Below are 22414 nucleotides of genomic sequence, written 5' to 3'. Positions count from 1 at the left end.
AAAATATTGTCGAATTCTGATTTTTGAGCTAACCTTCTATTTACTTCTTTTTAATGTGTGAGTTTATCCCATTCACAGTTATGGTAAATACATATTTCCTTCCATGCTATTTCCCCCTTATTTATTACTATTTTCTTTTACCCTCTCTCCCCCCACTATTTCCTTCCTCACAAACATTTTACTTCTAATCACCACCTTCTTCAATTTATCTTCTCTTTTATCAATCGTCCTTTCCCCTTCTATAATCTCATCCGATTTAGTTGGTTTGTAGAGGGTGGAACTCTGGAGAAGTATACTTGAAACAAGGTGTTAACTCAGTGGAATTGATGAGACAATGGTTATCTAATTTACATATACTTAGTACTTAGCATGGTGATGTAATAGTTGTACAATTGATGCAGTTGTAATAGGGTATTTTAACTGGGGCCAAAGTCAGCCACAGATATTCTATCTTTGACCTTCCTTTTGGTGGCTCTCCTGCTTCCTGCACTAAGATCAGACTGTCAGAATGCTGGCAGAGGAGACTGGGTCAGACTATGACAGATGCAGATTGTGAAGGGGACAATAAAGACTTTGGACTTTATTCCTGACTATTCTCGTGGTGATTATTCTGCTGAGATCAAGGCTGGTCTCAAAGCCCTCCAGAAAGCCAGTGGAACATTACATTGGTTGGTTGTTATCCTTAGTTCTAGAAGAAGAATGAAATGACATCACTATGTTAGAATGGAGTTACAGTATTCGACTGTTGCTGATGAGACCAATAAAAGCTTGGAGTTCTCTGCCACAGGTTGGACACAAATAGTTCATATGAACATATAGGGTGGCTTCTCTAATTTCTTCTGGGATAATGCTTTGCTATTTTTGTTGGCTCTTTCTTACCATAACTCATTTAACTTCTCTGAGAATCTAGATGTTATACTACTTGGTCCATATATGTTTTGTGTTGATATTATTTCATAGTCTATGGTACCTTTTAGCAGGATGTAATTTCCTTCTGTTATCTCTTTTAAATAGATCTATATTTGCTTTTGCTTTGTCCGAGATCAGAATTGCTACCCCCTTCTTTTCTTTTTTTTCTTATTTTTTTTTATTAACTTCAGCTGAAGTATACTAGATTCTGCTCCAGCCTTTTATATTTACTCTGTGTATATCTAACTTCAAATGTGTCTCTTGTAAACACCATATCCTAAGATTGTTTTTTAATCAACTCTGCAATCTACTTCTGTTTTATGGGAGAGTTCATCAAATTCACTTTTACTGTCAGGATTACGTACTTCCATCTTATTTCCTCCCATTTATACTTTTTTCTTTTATCCTATCCTTCCTCACTAGTGTTTTCTTCTGACAACCACTTCCCTTCCTCTGTTCCCCTCCTATTAGCCTCCCTTTCCCTTTCCCTTTCATTTCCCCTTTTCCTACTCACCTGCTTACCTCCCCTGCCTACCTACATGTGCATATTATTCCCTCTTTGAGTCAATTCTAATGGGAGTAAGGTTCAAACAATGTTCATCCCTTTCCTTCTTTCCCTCTATTATCATAAGCCTTTTGGACCTCTTCTCCTTACCTCTTTCCTTTTCTTTCAGTACAATCTTTTTTTATCTCTCCTTTTTAATTTTTTTTATATCATCACATCAAAGAAAACCTATACTTACACCCTTTCTAACTGCTCTAATGAAGATGTAATTCTCAAATTGCAAGTATCATCTTCTCATGTAGGGATGTAAATAGTTTAATCTTATTGAATAACTTTTTTTTTTCCTTTCCTGTTACCTTTTTACATTTCTCTTGAGTCTTGTATTTAAAGATGGAATTTTCTGTTCAGTCCTGTTGTTTTCTCCAAGATAGTCTGAAAGTCCTCTATTTCTTTAAATATTCATCTTTTCACTTGAAATATTTTATTCAGTTTTGCTGGAGATATGATTCTTGGTTGTAATCTAAGCACCTTTGCCTTCTAGAATATCATATTTCAAGCCCTTCAGTCTTTTAATGTAGAACTGCTAAATCCTGTGTAATCCTAATTGTGGCTTCTTGATATTTGAATTGTTTCTTTCTGGCTACTTACAATACTTTCTCTTGACCTGATAAATCTGGAATTTGGCTACAATATTATTTGGAGTTTTCATTTTGGGATCTCTTTCAGTAGGTGATTGGTAGACTCTTTCAGTGACTATATTTTGTTTTTATAGCCTTAGTGACTTAATATGTCATTTTCCTCACTCCTCCCTAGGAAATCATTCCTTATAACAATTGATATTTGAAAAAGCAAGATAAAAACTAGAGCAGTTCAGCAAAATCAACCAACACATTAGTTGAGTCTGACTGTATAGAAAATATTCTACATGTCATCCCCAACCTCTGAAAAGAAGGAAAGAATTTCCCCATCCATTCTCCAGAATAAGTGTGATTATTATAATTACAATGTTCAGACTCATGCACCCTTGATTTTTTTCAACTGCTTCTTTGTATTTTGTGAAGTGATACTGCTCATATTCTTCATATTTTTCTCACATTCTCTATATTATTTTACAAGCAAGTTTGTATTCTTCTCCATTTTGATTGGCTGCCAACTCTTTTCATTTACCATGGGGATCCCATGCTTGCTGGTTAAGCCAGCTTCTAGGCTCCTTTGTTCTCTTTGATAAAGTTGGGCAAAGTTGCTTAGGAAATAGTGACAATCTTTTAATAATTTAATTTTAAAGCCAATAAGTAATTAGCCTTAATTTCATGACAAATTTTGTTATTTTTCTCTTTTATTCCAGCACCAATTTTAATCTCCACTTACATGTGGGTATGGATAGATATCTGAATTTTTACTTTACTTACCTACCTACTTACCTGTCTGATTCAGAAATGGCTCCCACATTGAAAACCAGAAGTTTCCTCTCCATTAATGAATCTGTCTCTCAGTCCCACCCTGACTGAGTTTGTCCCAGCTTACATGCTCTATTCTAATTATATCATCATAGGTGTGAATCTTGTGGAACTATATCATCATAGGTGTGAATCTTGTGGAACTATATTAAGTACTAAGTACATATATTGAACTTGCGAGCTATTAATCACCGTGCTAAACTAGATAAACATTGTCTTATCAATTCCACTGATTTAACACCTTGTAAGAATCCTTGTTTCAGAGGTTTGGCCCATGACAGACAAGGATATCCCATTTATATTATCAATAGTAAAATCCAGGTTTTTTTTTTTTTTTTTTTTTTTTTTTTTTTGTTGTTGTTGTTGTTGTTATATTTAGATATATTATAGAGCATCTGTCCTGGAGTCAGGAAAACCTGATCTGAACCTAATGTCAGATACTTGCTAGTTGTATAATTCTGAGTAAACCACTTAATTTGCTTGCCTCAGTTTCCTCAACTATATAATGTATATAATAATATCTATCTCACTAAGTTGTGAGAATCAAATGGGATATTTGTAAAGTGCTTAGCACAGTGCTTGGGCCATAGAAGATACTTACTAAATGTTCCTTTCCCCCTTACCTGACACTTAGTACTATCTACCCACTTCTGAAATTTTGCTGCAATCATTTCAGAAACAAAAAAGAACTGGATGAAACAGAGAGCCACTTTATTGATTTCTTTGTTTCATAGTTTGCTGTGGACAAAAAATTCGCAACTGATGATCCAATCAATCATTGATAAGCATCTTTATGTTTAATTAGGCTAGACCCTATTTGGAGCATTTCCAAAAGGGCTTCTGAGGATTATATTTAGCAGGTAACTAGATAAGATGAGTTGCTTTTCACTAGGATGAGGTATCAGAATAGAGTACTGAGGGTTATCAGGATGAAAACAAGAGAATGTCAAAGAAGGAGGTATTTTGGAAAGAAACTTACTATAGGGTCATGGGAAGAAAATTAATGTCCAAACAGCATTTATAAAACAGGGAAGAACAAAAGTATTGCAAATACTATGAGGTAAAAGTCTGGTAGAGGAGGCAAGGAATTGGACATGATTATGATTTTAAAGTTAAAAAGTGAAGACAATCCTCTTATTTTACAGACAAGAAAACTGAGATTCAGAGAAATTAATTGACTTGTCATATATAGGTAATTAACACCAAAGGAAGAATTTGAACATGAGTTCTATGAGTGAATTATTATTTTTTTTTTGCATAGTATCATAGTATATGGAATCATATATCATCTCATAGTAAATGGAATCAGACAGAATCTGTCCGAGTTTAGATTGCTGGAAACAGAATAATTTCTTGTAAGACTTAGTCATGGTTGAAATTGGCACTTTCTTTCTTATACTGATTTAGGCTTTCAAGTGTGACCTGTGTGCATACCCTTAACTCCTCAAGTATGTGGCTCACCAACCTTCTCCTTCCAATTCCCAGATTTCAAATCTCTTGTACTTTCAGATCTGCTCCCAGTATTCTCTGCTCTTTACTACTGACCTCAGGAGTCAGGAAAAGCCATTATCACGATTTCCCACATCAGCCCCTGTGACTCCAGTTTTCTTAAATGTCTGCTTCTGGCTTCTCAGTTCCCTGACTTCCTTATAATTGATTTTGTTCATTTGTGGAAGGTTTTAAGTAAACAGAGTGTGACCATTTGCAATAATGCAACCATGCAGGAATAAAAACACTTCTGAGGCACTTGGGACCATGAGGTGCTATAGGAAAGTTTTAATAATGAGAGTGACTCATCTAGGTGAAGTTGAAGCAAAGTAGAGAAACCACACTACACAAACTATTTTCCCTATTTTCTAATGCAAAACTATTACTTATATGCCATACCCTTTCTCCACAACTTGGCACTGCCATTCCCTTTCATAGCTTATGAAAATTGAAGCTATTTGTATATAATTTTTTATATTTATAGAACTTTCTATATGAGAATTTATCAACTTGACTACACCACTCATCAGCATAAAAAATAATCATAGTTTTCAAAATATATTATATTGTTTCTATCCTATCTATCTTCCACCCACCCAATGGATTGGAGACGTTCTCTCATTTTTAAATATTCATTGCATATAAATGTAGCCTTGAGGATATTAAATTGTTCAGAAAGGTAAAAAACACAGGAAATAGAACACCAGACTTGTAGTCAGGCAGGCCTGGGTTCAAAACCTGCTTCAGACACTAACTTTGTGACTGAGGAAATCACTTAATCTCTCTCATTCTCAATTTCTTTATTTGTAAAGTGGGATAATTATAGCAGTTATCATACAAGGTTGTTATGTGGATCAAATAAGATAATAAAAGTAAAATATTTTGCAAACTTTAAAGCACTTTATAAGTTCTAGCTATTATCACTATTACTGTACTGCATGATCAGTCATTGATCAATCTATCAATTAGAATTTATTAAAAGCTTAATTTTTTTTCCAGATGTTAGATGCTGGGAATATTTCCTGTCCTCACTGAAGTGAGAACCAGCTTGCATGTTCCAGCTTGCAAGAAGCAGCATCCCAAAGCCTGAAAGTGAATGCCCACTAGCCATTGCCAATGAATTTGCCTCTCATTCACTTCTACTTTGTCCAGTTTTACCACTGATAGCTAGCAAACCATAACGTTTAATTCTCTCAGTCTCAGGAATACTCAGCTCTAGTTGTTTATGAGTAAAATAGCCCCATCCTAACCATCATGTACCATTAATATTTTAATTTTAAAATTTTTAAATAATAATAATAATAATTTTTTAAAATAATATTTTTATTGACTTCAATCCTACCTTTCTAATGTTCCATTCCAGACCTGCCCATCCTTTACACTCATTGTTTCCATTTCTTCTTTAAGAAACTTCTCAACATTCTAGACTTTTAACTCCTGTGCTATTTCCATATTCTGGCACTCACAGAGAATTGGTCCTTTTCAGATGCCATGGCATCCCTAGCCACCCTTTTCAGTATTTGTTAAATCTTTTTATATGTCCCTCTGACTTATATAGAGGGGAAGCCAATATATTCCCTTCTTCTTACTATAACTTTTAGATTCATCAAAATCCTCCATTCTCCAGCAACAACCTCTCTTCTCTCCCTTTAAGGGGTCATTATCCAAATTTATTGTTAATCTATATCCTTAGAGACAGTTATCTATAGTCCGCCAAGTAGTTTTCCTTCCTTTCTTAATGACTCAATTCCAGGGTAACAATCTTCTTCTCCACCCAAACTTCTCATATTCTGTTGTACACTGCTAAGGTCTTAAACATACACTGATATATTTTCAAAAATCCTAATTTCCTAGTTTCTCAGTCTATTAAATTCACATGAGCTATTCTTCTATCCATTCAGCCACACACAGAGGTGATTAAACCCTTTGTGTTGCCATCAACCACAAATGTTTACTTTTTTTGGTATTCTTTAATCTTATGATAACCCCCTAACATAACATTATTCTTTGCCTTATTCATCCTAAATTTACTCATTACTATCACTCTGACCTCCTTTCTCTTCAACCCTCCATGCTCTAACATTCCTTTTCCAGCTTCACTTCTATTCCTCTCCAGTCTCTTTTCAGGTAACCAAATTTACTTTATGTTATTTTTTATCCTCTATAGAATACAATGGTTCTCAAAAGTGATTCAGGATTCTTTGGAGATTCCTGAAGCCCATTCCAAGTGTCTTTTGTGAAATCAAAAAACTGTTTTCATAATAATATTGCAACATTTAAATTTTTACCCACAATAAATATTGATAGATATAATACACATAAAGAAAAAAAATTTTAGGAGAAACTTAAAAATTTTTTAGTGTAAAGGGATTTCCAAGACCAAAAGGTTTAAAAACTACTACTATAATATCTAACTGTAATGCTCCTTTGTCTTATTATCAATTGCATCTTATGCTTGCCCATTATTGCATATTAAAACATCTTTTTAAAGTAAAATAACATTATTGCAATCTCTAGTTACTTTTCCCACACCTTTTGAAGTGCTACTAAACAGTGCCAAGAGAAGTCTTACACCTGAACCTCACACAAACAAGACTATTGCATTCGCTACCAAATGATGTAACCTATTTGTAAGTGGCCCATCACAGGAGAAAGGAAGTCTTTTTATTCCTTTTCTGATTTTCTATCCCATTTCAAACAACAACTGTTTGAAAACTTTTCTCTTCACAAATCTTTCAAAACATTCCCTTCCCCCAACCATTCAGCTCAACTTCACTAAGGACATAAAGGCACTGGGCTATGAACCCCTTCTCGGTTTCCTTTTTTTCCCCACTTATAACCAATGGAAATAATGCTCCATTTTTCCTCCTGTCCCCAAGTCTTCAAATATAGGTCCTTTATACATCGTCTTATCCTACCTTTTGAATGAAGATAATCTGGATTCTCCAAGATTTGAATTCTCATCTGCCTATGTATTTTACATATATCTATATCTACATCTTATTTTGTCTAACAGAACATAAACTTCTTGAGAGCAATTTAAAAAAAAAATTACCTTTGCCCACAATGCCTGTAATATAGTAGGTACTTAATAAATGACTGGTGATAAATTGATTGACAAACATGAATTAATCTCTGCTCTAAGTAAAAAAGTTAAATATATCCTTCTTAAGTTAAATATATCATAATTATAACTTATACACCATTTCTTGTGAAGAATTTGTTTAGATATGAAGCTCCCTTATGTCAACTGTATTTATCACCCATTGACTTAGTCTAATTTTAAGTTTACTGTCATCGTGCTGTTCCATGATTCTTAAGCAAGAAATATGAAATTAAAAAGATTCTTGATAAATTCTTGTTTATTGCATTAAAAATTAGCTTTTGTGGCACCCAGTCATTTACAATTATTGAAATTGCATCTAATTTTTTGAATATAAATTATCTGATTCCTTCCCCTTCACTTTTATGATTTTCCCCTTGTTTGCCTTTATGTAGTGATACTATATATCAGGGGTCTCTAAACTATAGCCTTTCCCTGCTTTATTTGGAACTAACTGCTAAGAATGGTTTTTACCTTTTAAAATACAATAAAACTTTATTTTAAAAAGTCTAAACTATTCTTAGCTTATTGGCCATGTCAAAACAGATGGCAGGCTGGATTTGGCCCACAGGCTGCAGTTTAATAACCCATTTATAGATGAAATGACTATCCATGCAACTTTGTATTATAGCTTCTGTAATATGCATTCTTTGTTCATGTCATTTATCCCCCTTCCCCTGCCATGGTTGGGCAGACCTATTTTGAGATTTAAAGGTTATCTTTCTTTTTAATCTATTGATAGCTTAGAATTTTTTTAAATTAAAGTCTTTCCTTTATAAAAGATATGCATGGGTAATTTTTCAACATTGATTCCTGCAAAACTTTGTGTTCCAAATTTTTTCCTCCTTCCCTCTATGCCCTCCCCTGTATGGCAGGTAATCCAATATATGTTAAATATGTTAAAATATATGTTAAATTCAATATATGTATACGTATATATGTTTATACAGTTATCTTGATGCACAAGAAAAATCAGCTCAAGAAGGAAATGCAAACAAACAACAACAGAGAAAGAAAATGCTATGTTGTGATCCACACTCAGTTCTCTCAGTCTTCTCTCTAGGTATAGATGGCTCTCTCCATAATAATTTTTTGGAACTGGCCCGAATCATCTCATTATTGATGAGAGCCATGTCAGAATTGATCATCATATAATTTTGCTAATGCTGTGTACAATGATCTTCCCTAGTGAATACTGATGCAAAAATCTTAAATAAAATATTAGCAAAGAGATTATAGCAAGTTATCCCCAGGATAATACACCATGACCAAGTAGGATTCATACCAGAAATGCAGGGCTGCTTCAATATTAGGAAAATTATTAGCATAATTGACTATATAAATAACCAAACTAATAAAAATCACGTGATTATCTTAATGGATGCAGAAAAAACATTTGATAAAATTAACACCCATTTCCATTAGAAAACATTAGAGAGTATAGGAACAAATGGAGTTTTCCTTAAAATGATCTGTTTAAAACAATCAGCAAACATCATATGCAATAGAGACAAACTAGAACCATTCCCAATGTTATTGGGGTGAAACAAGGTGGCCCACTGTCACTATTGCTATTCAATATTTTATTAGAATGTTAGCTTTGGTAACAAGAGAAGAAAAAAGATTAAAGGAATTAGAGTAGGTAATGAGGACACCAAGCTATCATTCTTTGCAGATGATATAAACTACTCGAAACAATTTACAACTTTAGCAGCGTTGTAGGATACAAAATAAATCCATATAAATCATCAGCATTTTTATATATTACCAACAAATTCCAATAGATACAAAGAAAAATTCCATTTAAAATAACTGTAGATAATATAAAATATTTGAGAAGATACCTGCCAAGGCACTATATGGAACTATATGAACACAACTACAAAACACTTTCCCCACAAATAAAGTCAGATGAAATCAATTGGAAAAACATCAAGTGTTCATGGATAGTTCAAGTGAATATAATAACAATGACAATATTACCTAAATTAATCTACCTATTCAATGCCATGCCAATCAAATTTCCAAGAAATTATTTTACAAAGCTAGAAAAAATAATAACAATATTCATCTGGAATAATAAAAGGTAAAGGATTTCAAGAAAATTAATAAAAAAATGCAAATGAAGGTGGTCAGCTATACCAGATCTAAAACTATATTATAAAGCAGCAGTCATCCAAACCATTTGGTACTAAGAAATAGAATAATTGTACCATGGAATGAGTTAGGTTCACAGGACAAAATAGTCAATGATTACAGTAATTTAGTGTTTGGCAAATCCAAAGATCCCAGCTTTTGGGATAAGAACTATTTGACAAAAACTGCTGAGAAAATTGGAAATTAGTATGGCAGAAATTAAGTATTGACTCAACCTTAACACCATTTACTAAGATAAAGTTTAAACTGGTTCATGATTTAGACATAAGGATAGTTTACCTCTCAGGTCTATGGAGAAGGAAGGAATTTGTGGCCAATGAAGAACTGGAGTACATTACTGAATACAAAATAGATACTTTAGGTTATATTAAGTTAAAAAGTTTTTATACAAACAAAACTAAAGTACACAAGATTAGAAGAAAAACAGTAAACTGGGAAGAAATTTTTTACATTCAAAGATTCTGATAAAGGCCTCATTTCTAAAATATAGAGAGAACTGATTCAAATTTATAAGAATTCAAGCATTCTTCAATTGATAAATTGTAGAGGGTCACAGTCAGTGGGCAAATTCTAGGTAAAGTATAAGACCTTTCAGCCCAGAGGGAACCTGCTAACAATATCTAGTTCGGCTCTTTAGCTCCCCAGGTCCCCTAAGGGCTCTTGGCCTTCTTGAGAAGTCAGGGAATAGTGGCAACCTGTGTTGAGATTGAAGCAGAGTGATAGCTGGTGGAAGAATGATACCAGGTGGCAAACTGCGTACAATAGCAAGTTGTTTATGTGGTCCTACATACTCAGAGTTTTTTTTTTTTGTTGTTGTTGTTGTTACATTATAAAAAGGGGAAAGTCCTTATAAATGGACTCCATTTTTCCACCATCCTTGGGAGTCCCACCTCATCACTTCTCCACTAGGAAGGTATATTTAATCACCCTGGTGTGGGGGCTCTAGAAAGCAACAGTATATTTTGTCACTCCAAGTTGGGCTCTAGAAAGCAGGATACACCAATAAATGGTCAAAGAATATGAACAGACAATTTTCAGATGAAGAAATTGAAGTCATTTCTAGTCATATGAAAAGGTGCTCTAAATATTGATCAGAGAAATGTAAAGTAAAACAACTCTGAGGTACCACTACACACCTCATAAATCCTGCAAAAGTTGTAGGATTTGTATCCTGCAACTTTGCTAAAGCTGTGGATTAGTTCTAATACTTTTTAGTTGATTCTCTAAGATTCTCTTGGAACACTATTATATCATGTGTAAAGAGTGATAATTTGGTTTCCTCATTACCTACTCTAATTCCTTTAATCTTTTTTCTTCTCTTGTTGACAAAGCTAACATTTCTAATACAATATTGAATAGTGTTGGTGATAATGGGTAACTTTCTATTATCCCTGATCTTATTGGGAATGCTTCTAGTTTGTCCCCATCACATCTGATGCTTGCTGATGACTTTAAATAGATGCTACTTATCATTTTAAGGAAAAGTCTATTTATTCCTATACTCTCTAGTGTTTTTAATAGGAATGGGTTTTGGATTTTATCAAATGCTTTTTCTGCATCTATTGAGAGAATCATCTGATTTGTTAGTTTGGTTATTGATATAGTCAATTGTGCTAATAGTTTTCCTAATATTAAACTTGCTCTTTTGGTATAAATCCTTTTTGGTCATGGTGTAGTATCTTGGAGATAACTTGCTGTAATCTCTTTGCTAATATTTTATTTAAGATTTTTGCATCAATATTTTTTTTCTGTTTTTATCCTACCTGGTTTAGGAATCAGCACCATGTCTGTATCATAAAAAGAATTTGGTAGCATTCCTTCTTTCTCTATTTTTTCAAATAATTTGCAAAATATTGAAATTCATTGTTCTTTAAATGTTTGGTAAAATTCTCATGTAAATCCATCAGGTCCTGGAGATTTTTCCTTAGGGAGTTGATTAATAACTTGTTCAATTTATTTTTCTAAAATGGGACTATTTAAGTAATTTATTTCCTCCTCTGTACCTCTGTTCTTGAGCAAAAGCTAAAATCAAATAATGACACAAGAATGGGAAGGAGAACTGATTGCCTAGAACAGATAATGGGAAAACCATACTCAAGAACTGAATATCTTGAAATTTAGACTTGGTCAGAAGACATATCAACAAGACAAAAATAGTTAAAACACAATAAACACAATAAAAAATAGTTAACAATTAAAAATAAATAAATAAAACAAGAAAATGTAAGAAAAACAACATGTTTAAATAACCTGAAAAAATAAGTCTAAGAGAGATAAATGAGAATTATTGGACTATCTAGAAATCATGACCTCAAAGAAGATTTTATATCTTATTTCCTTGAACAGAGGGGGACCAAACTTATAATTTCATTAATGTAAGGAGATGGTAGTAGGAAATTCCCTTTATCAGTGTAGGCTGGATGCTTCTCTGCAATTCACAGTCTTAGAAAATTGATGAGATTTGTTTTTTTGATTTTTTTGATTTTTATTATACATTTTTTATTATAGCTTTTTATATGCAAAACATAAGCATGCGTAATTTTTCAGTACTGACCCTTGCAAAAACTTCTGTTTCAACTTTCCCCCTCTTTCCTTCCACCCCTTCCCTAGATGGCAGGTAGTCCCATACATGTTAAATATGTTAAAGTATATGTTAAATACAATATATGTATACATATTTATACAGTTATCTTGTTGCACAAGAAAAATTGGATTTAGAAAGAAGGTAAAAATAACCCGAGAAGAAAAAACAAAAATGCAAACAAACAATAACAGAAAGAGTGGAAATGTTATGTTGTGGTCCATACTCATTTCCCAGTGTTCTTTCTCTGGGTCTAGCTGGTTCTGTTCATCATTGATGAATTGGAACTGGAAATTTAATAGATTAAGTAGTTTTCCTGGGGTCATATGATCAATATATTTAAAAAGTAAGACTTGAACTCAAGGTGTGGTGGCTTTGAAGCTAGTTCTTAACCCACTGTTCTATATTGTCTTTCTCTTTGTACCAACTATGCACTGAACAAATATTTAATGGAACTAAATTGAATCTTTGGTTGCATTTCTAGTGGAATCTGTTAATTATCTTAACATATGTATTAGAGATACTCCTGGATGAGGGCCTTAAAGCTTACATTTTGCTCATATTGAAGCTCATTTTTTATTTTTGTTTTAAATTAGCAAACAACACAGAAGGGTTTTGTATTTTCTTTTTGGCCCCTCTGCAGTAGAGATATTCTTGAATCCCTCTGGAGAACAGGAGAAGGAATGGCATAAATAAAGCATACTATTAGGCCCTGGAGATGCTCAAACTGAAAAGCAGACAGATGTGTGGGAAAGGCAGCACTGACACACAGCTGTCCACAGTTGTTAATTATGTCGGCAAATTCCCTGGTTATTTAGGCATTGTTGTAATGTCTCTATGATGGTTGTGAATGCTGTTTGACAACAAATGCTCATGTTTCCTCTCTTCCTATCTCTCCCCTCATTCTCCATCAGAATGTAAGCTCCTTGAGGGAATTTTTAAAATTGCTTTTTCCTGGTACGCATTAGAAGCCTAATATATGGTATTTAGTTGATTGATGGATAATTATAAAAGATAGACCCCTTGGTTGTGGATTACATAGTATGTGAAAAATATTATTCATAGAGCAATTTAGTATCTTCAGGTTTTAATAGAGGAAAGCAGTAGGAGATAAATCATAGTAGTTTTGAGTGTATTTGTAACTGAAGGGCTCTGAGGTCTAGATATTAGGAGCCTGATGGTTTCTGAGTAAACATGGATCTGGACAAGAGAGAGACTCATATGCCCTCCTGAATTTTGAATATTGAGATTGTGTGTAGCTCTGGGAGCTGGTACTTTATAACAGACATTCATTGTCTGAGAGAAGAGAAGAGTAAGCCTTAAGGGTTCTATTAATAACAGTTAGAACTTGGAGACTGACTGTGAAATATGTGAGTAAAAGTGATCCCATAATGCTTTAGACTCTTCTAAAGGAAGTGCTTGGGTTCCCAGGTGGTTAAACTAGGTAAAGGTTGTAATGAGCAAAGTAGACCTAGATAAGAACTGGCTCATGTCCACAAAAGGTAAAGTCTGAAATTGTACCAGGAAACTTAAAGGGAAATGTTTAAGATATATTCTTCCATCGCCTCCCCAAATTCTCACTTGATTGTATGTGTGGAAACACTGTTTATTTGGGCAAATGAGTTTAAAGAAGAGAAAGAAACTTTGGGAAAAGATAAAGAATTATAGCTCTAATATATGAGACCTGAGGCACCCCTTTCCCTCACGATTTTATGTCAGCTACATTCAGACCCATTTTTCATTTACATTTTATCTTCCATTCTAATCCACAGTTGCAAACTTTCAATGAATTTCACCAGATCAAACTAGAAAAAACATAACTTCAAAGCAAAAAAGTATTTACAATAAAATTCAAATTTGTTAATAAAATAATTTAATATTTTTAATATCGTTCCCAAATCTATTCTTTCTCTATGGATATTGTCAATGGAATACTAACCATTTTGTTTCCCCTGTCCCATAGGAGAGGCATGTATCAGTTTACTTGCAAAAGATGCTAGGGAACTTTGGGATTTTTAGTATAGGGCTATAGGCTAGATCCCAGAGCTTATAGCATTAAAACTAAATGATCACTGAAACTTGGGACCACAGTCAAGATCAAAGTCAAGATGAAAACCTGGAGCTCAAGACATTGGTACTAGTCCCTGTGTGCTAGCTATCCTGAAAAATCAATGTCTCATCAGCTTCTACTTGAGGGATGATCTTAGTCTCTTGCACATTGAAGGCAGCCCTAATCAATTATCACCAAGCTGAGTAAACATCATCATAATGTGGATACTAAAAGCAGTCTGGGGAGAGAATAGAGTCCAGACATTCTCTTAACAAGTGAAGCTTTCACTTATTCCCCAAATCTTCTGGGAATTTTGAAATCCTAGAAAGAAGATACCTAATTATAGATTATAAAATTAATCTTCTGGACTTGGAGACTGAAGTATATTCTTATTCTGTATTCTTTCTGCCTGTGACCAACAAAAAATGATTCTGGGCAAATGATTTCCAAGTTCTAAGAACTTGGGAAGCAATTGAGAGATTCAACAGGAGATCTGTGGTAGGAAGGAAACCAAAGAAGCTGTAACAAGGGTGGGTTTTATATGAATACTATTGTGGGGAATGATTTCTAGGAGGAGAACATTCTTCCTGTTCAATGAAATATTTTAGCCAAACCAGATCGTTTGTGGAGAATGAATGTTTGTTGCCTTTTCTTTTCTTGGTTCTGGCTTCAGAGTATAGAATAATATAGGGATCTGATTTTTTTTTTTTTTTTAGCTACTAGCTAATAGTATGGGAATAAGGTTGCAAAACAAATCATAGTTAAATATTCCATCTCTACTCTTATCCTCTGAAATGCAGAACCCCATATTTATGACAAATTTCCCTCCCTACTCCAGATTATATCTTCAAAGTCCCTTCTCTTAGGCTCCTCCTTAAAATTTATCCAAAGACCCAAGATGTCAACCTTTGTTGTTGAGTTATTAAAATACAGGAACCTAGCATTGTTCTGTACATGATTGGTTGAAGTTTTAGGGGATATACTCCTCTGACATCCTAGTGATAGCCTCAGCATGCTTCTGTATTGATGCTCAGTTCACCTACTCCCTCAGCGTTGACACTTATTTCATCCCTGCATCTTGGATATTCCAATGGCTTTTTAAAGGACAATTTGCCTCATTGTGTCATGCAGTGAGTTTAGTCTGCATCTTCCCTGAGTCTTCAAGCACTATTCATGTCAGCACCTGTATTTCTTGAGATAAAATCCTTGAAAAAAATAATGAGGCTAGAAGTCTTTAAGATAAACCAGAGCTAATGAGGCCAATCTTTAAATACTATAAAGGCTCATCCTTGAACTTGGGCCAACTGCTGCCTAAGCCCTGTCATTCTGATCTTTTCTTGGCTCCTGATTTCTAACCACTTACAAGATTTTCTTTAACTGTTTGGCAGCCATGACAATGTATATAAACAGATTTTTAGAAATATAAGTCAACTTACCCGATCATTTTCAAGAATCTCTAATATTAGGAGCATGAATAGCAGATTTAATAGTATTTATTCATAACATGCATGATGGGTTAAACTTCTGAATAGCCTCTAAGCCTTTGACCCTCTTTATTTCTTAATCTTGAATATATTTTCCATCATATTTTTGAATAGCAGATTTAATATATTTGTTCATAACATGCATTATGGGTTAAACTTCTGAATAGTCTCTAAGCCTTTGACCCTCTTTACTTCTTAATCTTGAATATATTTTCCATCATATCTTTTCATAGTTCATCTCTTTCCTTATCTTTGCATTGAAGCAGCCTAGTAATAGGACACACATTGACATAGTTTTGGGGTAAATTTGTCAGTTTCTTAATAGAATTTCTTTAATTATTTTACTTTAGAAATAGATGTTGAATCATGATGGAATTTCAGCTTATATTCTTCATGAGCCTTACAAGTCATGATGTTCTGGTACTTTCTAAAATGATATTTGTGTTCCCTTTGGGCCTATAATGAAACTAAATCTACCAATTCTATAATTTGCTGCTCTCAGGAGAACCTGTGAAGTGTCCTTCCATTTCGATCTAGCTGTATGCCTTTAGGGTTCATTTAAAGGAACAATATTAATTTAGATGTGATTTAATTCCATTGATAGTGTTTTCACTCATTGCTGGTTGGACAAACATGTCACATTGAGTACCAATGATTAAATTAATGTGTTCAGAAAGTCTTAGAACTGTGATTGTTAGTACCTTCTGCCCAATATTTCACCAATATTTCAATCATTGCAGAAGTAGAAGGTAGATACATGGGATTGAAGTTTACTACTCTTTTTAAATTAAGCATATTTGCATGAGTTTTTAAAAATATTTTAAATTGTTACTTTGGAATGGGGAAGAGAAGGAAGGAGGGGAGAAGAGAAAAGAAGGAGGAAAAGAAAGAGGATGAGGAGAAAGAAAAAGAGGACAGGAAAGAGAGGAGGGAGGGGGAAGGAGAATAAATGTCCATTAATTTAAAAAGGTTTTGCATGTGCATAAATGTGTATGTGCATATATGTGTGTATTCAGAAGATAGAAGCAGGATGAAAGCAGAAGTAGAGGAAGAGAGATAAAGGGAGTCACTGATGCTACTGAATATAGAAATGACAAGTGATTCAGCTTTCATATCTACAAAATTGTTGTTTCTTTCTCTTAGGACTCAGATGAGTTCTCAGAAGACTTAATCTCTGGTAGAATTCTATGTAGCTCTGGAGCTTATTTCTAATGAATTTGCTATTGTCAAACCATCATTGGAGGAAGGGATACTTTTGGAGTTGCCTATATGGTGCTAGTACATCTAACCATCTGCATTCTAAACTTGATATGATCCAGTTATATCTTCTCCAAGGACTCTTATCTTGTGTAAGAAAAAACTAAAACAATGAGTAGATCCAGATAGTGCAGATCTAGAATGTGGTCCTATTTTTCTTGTTCTCAGCTGAGTCCAAATGGAGATGAGTAAGTCCTCATTAGAACTGAAACAAGATTGACTACTGTTTTTGAATGTAGAGTTACATGATTTGAGATTTCAAAACAAAACAAAACAAAATAAAACAAAACCTGGCAAGTCTCATTGGCCAATATTCAAAAACCTATTCAGGGCATCCTTAGCCATCTGTACCCTCCTTTCAGCTTGACCATTGCTGGAAGGGGAAGGCCTGGTTAAGGTTCCTGTGCACATATTGTTTACATTCCACTGAGGCATTTGCAGTCCCATTATCAGAAATGATAGCTTCTGGCGATGAGATGCACGTGTGACAGCTAACTAGGACAGAGCTGTGTGTTTTCTGAAGCTGAGTTTGGGGATAGAAATAGTATTTAGAAATATTTTTGAGAATGTTCTTGCCATCATCAGATTTCCTAGAAGTGTCTTGAAGAGGTAGCATTTAATCATAATTGTTAATTTCTGTATCACAGATTTAAGATTTTCAGAGTTCTATTTTTCAAAGTTCTTTTATTTCATCCTCACAATAATCCATGGAATTAGGTGTTTTTATTATCTTGCTTTAGAGATGAGGAAAATAGATTAGAAAGGTTAGTGACTTTTCCTGGGTTACATAACTAGCAGAAGTCTAAAGAAAGATTTGAACTCAGCTTCCCGTCTACAGGGGCCAGCATTCTGTCACCTGCACCACCTAGCTGCCTCAAGAATATTAGTCATGCTATGAAAAGTATGGGTTTTGGATGAGCTGCCTTAAAATGGCAGCTTCCAATATACTCTGGATAGAATTTCAGATCACCAGACATAGCTTCTGGTTAATTCTTCCATGCACTTTTCAGATGTGCTATTTGTATTCTGGCCAAGACAATGTGACAGCTATAATAATACTGTAATTTTCCCTAACAAAGGCATCTGTTACAAAATAACTTGATTTGATGATTCATGAATAGGTTTAATTATTTAGGCAGTTTCTCTATGAAACACCCCTCCATATGCATTTTAAGACAAGAACTAATATGGGATTTCATGTAGTTGACAATAGGACTAAAAATGTAGGTCAGAAAAGTCTTTTAATTTCTCCATTTCCAATGAAAATAGTGCAACATTATCTGAGAATAGAAGCAGCATGCACTTCATGGCAACTGTATTAGATATCTTCCAGTCTTGTAGACAAAGGTATGATAAACAACAAATAGAAGCTTCTGTGTCTGTATACATGGTAGGCAATTAACATGATGTCCTAAGTCCTTTCCTAGTAGAGCTATGAATTGGCTCAATCATTCTTTTTGAAGTGGAATCAAAAAGACTCATCTTCAAATCTGGCCTCAGACACTTAATAGTTATGTGACCCTGGGCAAGTCACTTAACTCTGTTTGCTTGGTTATTCAACTGTAAAATGAGCTGCCAAAGAAAATGGCAAACCTCTTAATTACCCCTTACAAGAAAACTCTAACTAGGTCATAGAGAGTCAGATGTGATTGAAAAATGACTTAACAACAAAAAATTCTTTTTAAGTGGAATTATGTAAGAAAAGTTACTAAATTGTTCATATATTTTCAGCTATAGAGTCTCTTATAGTCCTGGGAATATATCCCAGGATGATAATTAACAACAAAATAAATGAAAGTGATGAATCAATGAATGAAAAGGCACTATTATGCCTTTTGACATACAAGTACAAAAGAAAGGACAGCCCTCACCCTCAAGGACATTATGGCATTATGTTGTGATGAGAGAGGCAACTCAAGTGGAGTAGTGTCAGGGGGCACATTTTGGCCTAGAAAGTTATAGGACTAGATTGGCAGACCCCTTCCAAGAACAATATAACTTAATTTGATCAGCATTGAAGCAGTCTGTGTATGGGGGGGAGGGTAGGAAGGGATATGGAAATGTAATAGAACTGCAATAGAGTTGACTACACTATTGAAGAGATGACCAGGGATGTTGCATCTGGGACCCTTCCTAATAATGAGCAGGAGAAGAATTCACCTGTCAGAAGAGTGGGGCTCCAGGACACAGACACTACAGGTCAAAAACGTTCTGTACAGAATTTTTCCCCTTAACCAAAAGTGAGAAAATGAATGTGTATCCAATCAATGAGAAATAATTTAATAAATTATATTATTTGAGTATAATAGAATATAAATCATGACATTTTCAAGGAGTTTAAGTCTTTAAATTCTTATAAAAGTACTAATGATAGCTTCTAAACCAAATTAGTCAATACTTACCAATATCCTTTCGAGTACTTAATGATTATAGATTATATTAAACTAGACTTCCACCACAAACAAATGAAATCTTTCTTCAGCTGTATCAAAAGGACATCTGGAGCTGATAAATCCAAAATTCTTAATGCAATTTGAAGCAAAAATTGACTGAAGACTTCTGATTGGAATCCAGATATCACATAGAAACAATGGATAGAAGAAATATGTGATCTTAATGTACACTTTTGGAATTGTAAAATGGACTGCAACAAACATGGAAAACATTCAAACAAAAACACTATATGATATTTAGACAACATAGGTTCATTACTCTGAGGGACACATGGAAAATTAAAGATTTGTCACATAAAAGAAAGAAAAAAGATTAATAGATATTCCAATATCATATTTAAACAAATAAAAAAAAATTACATAACTACTTTAGAATGAGCAAACATTACTATTTCACCAAGCAACAGTAGAAACTGAAAATAGGTACATCCTATTGATTAAACACAAGCAGAATGATTTAGTGTGCTTCTAAAATGATCTATGAAATGGCCAATATCTAAGAATAGAATCAAAAAGCTTTTCATGTACATTTTATGAACTTAGCCAACATCTTGACAAAGAAGAGTTGAACAAAGGGCTGATGCAGTTATTTGTTTATGGGAAAAATTTATGTGGGCAATTTAGAAACATATCATGGGCCACTTGAAATTATTAACTTTTAAAAGTCTAGATGCAATAATCAATAATAGATTATGTAAGCAAAATTAGAAACATATCATTATAGGTTGCAAAGATGTAGCATCTGCCAAAAAATCTAGCAAGATTTTAGACAGAAAAGATGACCGGAATTATTGTATATTAGGAACTTTTATCTATTGTAGACTAGATCCCAAATTCCCATATTATAAATACAAATCTCAAAATATCCTAAAGAAGTCAACCAATAAGCTATTATCATGATCTGTTGCTTACAGAAATCCAGACATAATTTATCCCAAAATGCAAAATTTAAGAACCATTTTAATAGATTTAAATTAAATCCTTAAAATATATAATCTACATGGAGCAAAAAGTTTTGAAACTATAGGGACCCAGAAGATCTCCAAATTAAGAATAGGAATAAATGCATATGATTCCTGTTTTTTTTTTCCTGTTACTAGAATTATAACAAGATGTGTTTAGTGAATCCAGGGGAAATAAATTTGCATCCTACTATTTTGTTCAAATACAAAAAATTATTTTATTAAACTAAAATGTGCAATAATCAATCCATAGAATATTAAATAGAAAAGAATACTAGCAAGATAGCTCAATCCCAGACAATTTCTGTCTGAATTCCATAAAATGATGAAATGAATGAAATAATAGTAATATGCTCATTATGGAGACTCTTAACATCATGTTTTCTATTTTTTAAAAGTGTTTTTATTCTAAGATTTACCCTTTCTGATTTCAGCTTTATTTTTAGAAATAGCTTCATTCCCAACCTTCTTCCATACATGCCTAATTCATGCTCTTAGGACAGGTGGAAGAAGTAATTCCTCTATTGGTAACTATACTACTTATATGTCCTTTAATTTAATCATTAGCCATCTTTACCTAATTTCTAATACTTTGATATTTTTATAGTTTTCTCATGATTGTACTATAAACCAACCTCCTAAGGAATTGTGTGAGGAAGGATTGATCCCCATCTATTGTTTCTCTTTTTATTAATTGAGACATAATTCTTGTAAAAAAGTAAGGTTTTGCCTTTTTAAAGAGAAAGTTGAAGCTAAAAAATATCATTGGAAACACTACTGAGGAGACTTTTTGTTTTCCATCATTGAATCTATCTCATCCTGCAGATTGCTTAACCCCTTCACCACTATAACAAATCAACTATGAAAATATGGAAGCAACACAGAAGAAAATTACAGACTTGGATGACAGATATGATAGAAAAAAACCTTAGAATTTTGATTATAATAACAATTCTAATAGTAGCAAACATTGGAAGGAAATCTGATTAATGTTTTCTAGGAAAATTTTCAAGAACATTTCCCAGAACAATCAAAAATGACATTCTACAAATAAAAAACGAATGGTAGCTCATATTACCCTCACAGCAGAATAAAGAGCAACAGAAGAATGTTACCAGTGATTAAAGTTTATATCTTGGGAATGACTTAACTGAATATGAAGGGCTATTGCCTTCCTGTGGAGGGAAAGTTGGATTTTGGTTATGTTTGCCAAACAAAATTGTTCTTCATTATTTTAATGATTATTATTGAAATTATTTTAGAAACAAGTTTTATTGATTTTTATTGATTTAACATAGGGAGAAGGGAATAAATATTTATTAAATATCTTCTATGTGACAGGCACTATGCTAAGTGCTTTACAAATGATAACTTACATGATTTCATTTGATTTTCACAACCATCCTGTCACTGACATCATCATTGCTAGATGTATGCCTTCTCATACCAGTTCTTGAAATTTAATCCTTCCTTTTTATAAAGTCAAGCAAAAACATTTGCTAAGCAAATATAAACAATACATCGATCAAATATGACAAAAGGGCAACACTTTGACCATGCAACCCATTTCTTCATTTACTTTTTGATACCAACACTAGTTCTTGGAGTTCAATTTCTTCTTAACATTTTCTTAAAATATTATACCATTATAGCATTGTAAATATTTTTCTGGATTTGTTTATATCTCTCTGTAGAGCACATACAGATTTCATTCTCTTGAAAAATTTAAGTTCAATAATATTCTGTTTAATTCATACCATATTTCCTCAGTCATCCCTAAATTGATAAAAAAAAAAGGACCTTTATTTTTACTTCTTTCCAACCACAACAGTGTTGCTATGCATATTTTGGACACAGAGGGCCTTGTTTTCTATTTTCTGATCTTTTGGGAATAAATCAAGCAGAGAAATCTGTAAATCAAAGAGTATGACTAGTTTGAATTTACATATATACCATTGTGGAAAACATTATGGAATTTATAAATAGACATTCATATTTTGAATTATAA

The 22414-nt window shown here is 33.4% G+C and overlaps 1 long non-coding RNA gene across 1 annotated transcript in view; it reads left to right on the top strand.

Moving 5' to 3' along the window:
- The first annotated feature begins 460 nt into the window (after positions 1-460).
- Positions 461-22414, top strand: part of LOC127543998 (uncharacterized) — a 305773-nt gene continuing 283819 nt past the window's right edge. The window contains exon 1 of the long non-coding RNA XR_007949356.1: positions 461-787. This is a non-coding gene — a long non-coding RNA (uncharacterized LOC127543998). The remainder of the gene's footprint in view (positions 788-22414) is intronic.

Source organism: Antechinus flavipes, chromosome 1, assembly GCF_016432865.1.
Source record: "Antechinus flavipes isolate AdamAnt ecotype Samford, QLD, Australia chromosome 1, AdamAnt_v2, whole genome shotgun sequence".
NCBI classification, from domain to species: Eukaryota; Metazoa; Chordata; class Mammalia; order Dasyuromorphia; family Dasyuridae; genus Antechinus; species Antechinus flavipes.
Note: the sequence above shows the minus strand (reverse complement) of the source record. Positions and strands in the feature narration are given on the sequence as shown.